Source organism: Cupressus sempervirens, chromosome 4 (genome assembly GCF_028749045.1).
Source record: "Cupressus sempervirens isolate cs-2001-9-10 chromosome 4, ASM2874904v1, whole genome shotgun sequence".
NCBI classification, from domain to species: Eukaryota; Viridiplantae; Streptophyta; class Pinopsida; order Cupressales; family Cupressaceae; genus Cupressus; species Cupressus sempervirens.
In genome coordinates this window covers 224,280,677-224,287,411 of record NC_143121.1, presented here as the reverse complement: position 1 = coordinate 224,287,411, position 6,735 = coordinate 224,280,677, and the positions used below count along the sequence as shown (strand labels likewise).

Below are 6,735 nucleotides of genomic sequence, written 5' to 3'. Positions count from 1 at the left end.
ACAAAACTGTTATCAGACAAAAATTGCTGACTGGCTTGTTTCAAAATAGGGTCTAATTCCCTTCCTCTTAAATATGCTACAGTTAATTCAAAACTTGGCACAGGAGGCTCCTGGGGGTTCCCTTCATCAATTTCTGCTTGAGTAACAAAAACTCCTCCTTGTGACCCCATTTGTTCAATTTGCTCATTGGTGAGCTGCTCTTCCTCAATTCTCATTGGAGTTTGGGAAGGTGAGTAACCTTCATCATGGGATTCCTCTTCCCTTATTATTTTTCTTCTTTTGGGAGAAGGTTCAGGGCGTCTTTCTTCAAGGACAGTATTAGTAGATTCAATTACCCATTTTTCTTTGTTTACAATGGGCATCTGATCCCAAATAATAGTATATCCTATCCTCTTTCACACAACCAGTGGACCTACTCCTATGTTAGGGGTGAAACCCAATTTCCTCATAACTTCTCTGGCTTTATCTAGAAAAGAATCAATAAAATGTTGTTTCTTTTCATTCATTACCTCCATTATTTCTGAGAATGTACTCATGAGCTTATTTATCCTATCTACATTAGTTGCAGCATTACTAAGAGGACTGTAATCTTTGTCAAAACAATTAATAAAATCCAAAACTTTTGAATAGACTCTCCATTTTTCTTTCTTTGTTTCTTGCTCTTGGAGAGAATATTCATTCCTTGTTATATCTTCAAGGAAGTAGAATTCATGCTGACTTGGATGAAGCTTGATCCTATGTCTAAGAGCAGAATTAAAGAAATCTTTTGTGTCACAAAAATGAGCATGAGATATTGCCATCTTATACCGATCCAAAAATTTGTAGAGGAAGATCCACCCTTCTTTAGTTATTAAAAACTGGTGAGCTACAGTGCAAGTAGGAAAAATTGATCCTGTTCCCCTTTTGTGCAAAAAGGTCTCCTCCACTCCTCCCAACTTCCATAAAAATTCAGCTACCCCTACCTTTAAAGGTACCTGATAGGGTAGTACATGGGGTGTCCCTTTGAACCCATAGACCCTAATGACAGTTGAGACTGGATATGGGATGATATCTCCCCAATTATGTGAAACTTTTAAACTATGGGGTCTGTCCATAGGCCTAACAAGATGCATTAGTGCCTTAAGAATTTTGGGATTGTCACTCAATATGAGGCATCTTAGTTTAGAAGCAAAGTGCCTATCAAATCTAACAAAACTAGCATTTTCTGCTTCCCAAGTCATGTTTGTACTCCATAATTGTACTGGTAGTGCCTCCCCTTCTTGTTCCCTATTTAAAACCATTTCTTTACCGAAATATGTAAGCCCTTTAAAAAGAAACATATGCATCAATAGGGAGTAATGACCCCAAACCTTTTCCACCTTGCCCTTTGTAATCTCCACTAATCCATTGTGAATCTCATTAGCCAGGTAAGATGCAAAATCAAAAAAGATTTCTACACTGAAAGAAGAGATTTGGGTGATCATATACATGAAGCTCACAGGAATAAAGTCTTCTTCACCCTCTCCGAAGACTCTGCACAGGGTCCTGTATATTTCTACTGCCCTGGCATTAAAGCATGATTTCTTGTAAGGTTCTTTAAAAGATGATGTTATTGCTGGTAGGTTTCCAATTCTGTCTATGTGGGCTTTCAATGCACCTTGTCTAACTACATCCCTTTTGGACATATATTCTTTTTCTAACTCTATCAAATTAATGGGCACATGATACATGGTGAGAGGTCCCAGACTAAAAACCTTCCTAATTTCTTCTGGACTGATGGTAATTAAAACCTCACCATCCATTCTTCTCACTACTTTAGTGGCTTGATCATAACTTTTCGCTACAGTTTCAAGCAGGCCATAATCCATAAACACACTGGAAACAACAAGCTTTCCAAGATCAAAATTAGCATGAGGGGCATATAATTTCCTTTCTGCGAACCATTTTTTGAACAAACTCAAACCAGTTTGAGAAGTCTGAGCATCCTTAACTCAATTTCCTTTATCATACAATCCATCAGCTATCCTTAGCCTAAGGTTCAATGAGGTTAACCTTTTAACTTGTACTATCTCTACAGTAGACTCAGGAAGCAACTCAAGCAAATCATCATGCACATTCCTATCCAAATAATTTACTGCACCTGAAAATCCCTTCTTCGGAGGCATCTTAGACTTATTTTTTACAGAACTGAAAAGCCTACGAGGATTATGGTAGTACTGCTTACTTTAATTTTGTCTTTTTTTTCCTCTTTATTTCCACAAACTTTCTACGAACAGACAATTTCACAATTTCTACTAGGCTTTGGCACACTTTCCTTCAGTAATTGCTTTTGCACAAGAATGGCTCCAAATCTTTGCTCGTGTAAGATGAAACTGATGAAATCTCTCTGTATTATACTCTATTTTTTCTCACAGATGATGCTTTCATGTCTAATTAATATAGGGAGTGGCACTACATTCTGTGTTTAAAACTGTGCCATCAATTTTCAAAGATCCTACGATCATGTGATATGGAGAGAACAACTGGGAGTTGTATTTGACATGTCAGTCAATTTACCCAATGAGAACTTACCACGTATATAATTCTTTCCTTGATGGTGCTTGTATCTAGACCCATTAACAACTAAGGACACGTGTCAGCATGTCGCTACTTCGTTATACATAAAGAACGAGCATCTTGCCATAGTGAAGCAGCGACAATCGTCGATCTGATCCTGAATCGGTCAAATGATATGTTACTGGGTTTGCTCAGAAAGAAGGCAGTGGGCCCTATTCGCTATGTCACTATAATTATCTCCCTCGCAACTCTTCATAGCGAAAAGATGACATTCGTTGATCATATACTCAATCAAGGGTGAGAAAACTGCATGGGGTCTTCTAATTCATATTCGCTATGTCGCATGGCTTAAAAAGCATGCAATTTTTCAAAGTGAGGTAGCGAGGACTGTTGATTCCATTCCAATCTAACGTTTAGGATCTCTTTGTACATTCGATCAGAAGGGCATTAATGAAAAATGGATCTCTGCATAGTTGGTGCCTGTCAAAAATTTACTGTAGTCCTAATTATCATTCCACATTACCAAAGGTCCTGCCGACCTTCAAATTTCACGAAGCCTTGCTACTTTGCTAACGGTGAAGAATCTAATTTTTTTTTATGGTGAGGTAGCGAGCTCCGACACTTTAATGAATTCCAGACCATAAAATGCAAGGGGCAACAGATAATTATTTATGTTATTTAAACTGCTTCTGATAGCGAGATTTATTACTTGTCACGCCACCTGGTGTAGTCATGGTACTGGTAAAATGCAATGTCACTGCCTCTTGATTTCACGGAGCCTCGCTACTTCGCTAACAGTGAAGTGTCTAATTTTTTCGATAGCGAGGTGGCGAAGCATCGAAAAAATCATCATTTCGGCTCTTATTTCAGATATTCTACTAGGTCCCCTTTCCTATTTGGACGATATTTGTAACATGTACCTACACAATAAATCATTCAGAAAACAAAGCTCTGACCACCGTATCTTCACTTTGCTGTCCCACCTCATAAAATACTCAGCATTCACTACCTCGCCATACTTAAAAAGCATGCAATTTTGCATAGCAAGGTAATGACAGTGGTAGATCTACTTGGATCTGACGGCTGGGAAAAATGAGGAAAAAGGTGTCTCGGGGGAACAGAAGATAAAAAGTGACCAAATATTTGTCTCATTTGAAAATTCAAAAATTTTGTGCCTGAAAATTTATTTAATAGAGAGAACATAGGGTTTTCATGAGTTTTTTCAATGGATGGATTATCCAGAAATCCTATGTTTCACTTAGAAATGAAAAATTTGACTTTCTCCAATTGAACAAAAGACTTATGTTACACAAAAAGTCAGACCAACAGAACAATCCAATGACAAGTCCAAGGGGATGACACTAAACACCATTAATGACAACAAGTGACAAAGGACAAGATAAAACAATGACCATGGATCTACTTATATCAAAAACAAAGGTTTGGATGAGACTAAACCACTAGCCATGATCAACACTACCAAAGATCATCTTGGGACAAGCCCCCACAAAATTTGCTAGATTTAAACAAAAGCAAAAACAAAACAAAAGAGTGAGCTCTTTAAAACTACCACCAACCACTTGAACACAAGAAGAAAAGAAACAGAGATATAAAGAAACTTTCATTACCATGAAACCAAAGAAACAAACTCGGGCAACAAATAGCAGGAGAAAGATCAAAATAACAAGACTGAAGTTGTCACACCTCCTTCCATCCTCCACCTCCATAGAAGTCATGAAAGGAGAAGCAAACAATAAGACTATTACTAAAATTTTACACATGCTGAAAAATTTACTTCAAGTAACATCACAGAAAGAATTGCAAAAGAAAACATTCATTTTCCATTCACATTTCATCATTCTTGCAATCATAGATGAAATCATGAGCAAAAGAGATACAATGTTCATTGTATAAATCATCATTGATATGTACAATTTTTTTTTTTACAAAGTATGAAATGAATGGAAAAATTTTGGAAATAAATGAAAATCTCACACAAGCGGTGAGTTTGACTACTACTTTTATGCATATTGAGAATAAGAAAAACATAGAACAAGGAGGTAGAGTCAGAGATAACCAATCATTGCCTTTCAACCTTTGACTGGTTAAATGTTCTTTGTTACCACTCCTGGTTTAGCTCTCAATCTGACAAGCTTCAGGCCTTCGTTGTCTTGCATGAGAAAAATGGGGTAAGATCTTAAGAGATCTAAACAATGATTGATTGACTGTGACTATGTACCCACATATGCAATATCTTTCCTATTCTGAATACATATAAAAATACTAAAATGAGTTCTAAGTGCTTTAATGCAAAAAAGCAGAAAACTATAATGTTAAATGAACATATTAATTCTGATATGAAACCTTTCATTATAGTCAATAATAAGCATTTTGATTACACAAGCAGTAGATGCAAGAAGGATAGTTCATAAGTGTCATGAGCCCATGCTTGACCCTCATGAAATACAATTTCAAACATCATCAAAAATTTAGAGTATCAACAGTTAGGAAGTTGTTATTTTAACATGCAGCAGTAATAATGAAAATCAAACATATGAGCAAAATGAAATTTGTCACCATCATAACCATGCACTTCAGAATGATTCCTGCTGAAAATAACAGAACAGAAGTGTAAAAAAGAATGTTTATTGTTGTAAGCATGATAGAAAGCTTAATTCTATTGGTTGCATTGGTACCATATCAACTCACTTGCATGGTCTTTTGACTTTCTTCTCATACAATATTGTACAAAAGATGCTCAACAAAAAGAAACTAGTGCACAAGGTACTCTGCTGATTTGGTATAATTTCTACTGAAAAGCCTCTTGATCTTGGTGGATTCTTTGGAAGGTAGCATACTACTGAAAGATGAGTAATGTTTGCAACAAAAGCCTTGTTATCCAAATATGAAATGCCATTCAGGGCTTATCCTATTCAAGGCTTTAATAATATTCATGGGCTGCTCAACTCATCCATGAGTTAGAGAAAATTTTGAAGCAAAATGAACTTAGAAAACAAGATTCATCAAGGGGATCTAGCACATGAAGCTAAAATAGGTAAAATCTATAGGGTAAACTATCTTGGCAAATATGGGAGAACTATTCTTGTTATGGGGCCATGGTTCTAGAACACTACATCATGGAAGGGACAAATAAAATATCTTGTATACTATATGGAAAATGCCAAAGGTAAATCTATCAAAGGAACAAGAATAGATGGTTTGGTTGACTGATTTCAAAGGCTAGACAATGGCTAGTATATCTGTGAAGATAACTCTTAAAACAACTAATATTATACAGAACCATTATCCAAAAAGGCTAAGTGTAGCCATTCTATACAATCCACCAAAGATCTTTGAGTCATTTTGAACAGTGGTAAAACCATTTTTGGAACCAAAGAATTATCAAAAAGTAATTTTTTTTATTCAAAATACTTGGCAAGTATGAAAATCATGAAAGAATTATTTGATATGGACAAAGTAGAATTTGCATTTGATGGCAAATGCCCTGAAGAGTTTATTAAGGATGAGTATGGAAAATGTGTGGAAGAAGATTGACAAGAAGAAGAATTGGGTTCATATTCTTCCATATATTTGTATACTGCAGACAATAATGCATTGTCCATGTACATTTGAAGTAAATGTGATGGAGGATATAGTTATAATGGCAGCAAATGAAAATCCTCAATATATGCAAAGAGTATATGCTAAAGCAAATAATACAATGATTAATATAGTAAAACCTTGCAACCATAAGTAACAGTCAAGGATCATGCTGCTAAAAAAGAGGATCAAATATAAAAACCCGAATAGTAATTGCATTCATAACAACATAAGGACAATGAATATTGTTTAAGATGGTCCTTTCTATGAGAAGGTGGCATGTATAGAAAGCCAAGAAGGGAAGAGACTCTCAACAAGAAGGGAGAAGAAGTAACTAAAAAGATATATATTTTGTTCACTAAAAAACAACATGCTCTTTGAAGTTCTAAAATTTCAACAAGTTCATCAATGGCAACCAACGATACCCCATGAAATTACATAGGAAAAAAACCCACTTGGGTTTTGTAACGAATGAAACAAAACTTATTCTCTTCACAAATCAAAATGCAAAAAATGTGCAGACTAGAAAGTGAGAGTAGTAGTAGTGGTAGTAAAAGACCATCGACCTGAAGATTTCATGCATCCTCTTGACAAAGAAAA

At 35.7% G+C, this 6,735-nt stretch overlaps 1 pseudogene; it reads left to right on the top strand.

The window, feature by feature from the left end:
• The first annotated feature begins 5,535 nt into the window (after positions 1–5,535).
• Positions 5,536–6,168, top strand: LOC149560810 (uncharacterized; annotated as a pseudogene).
• Positions 6,169–6,735: the final 567 nt, after the last annotated feature.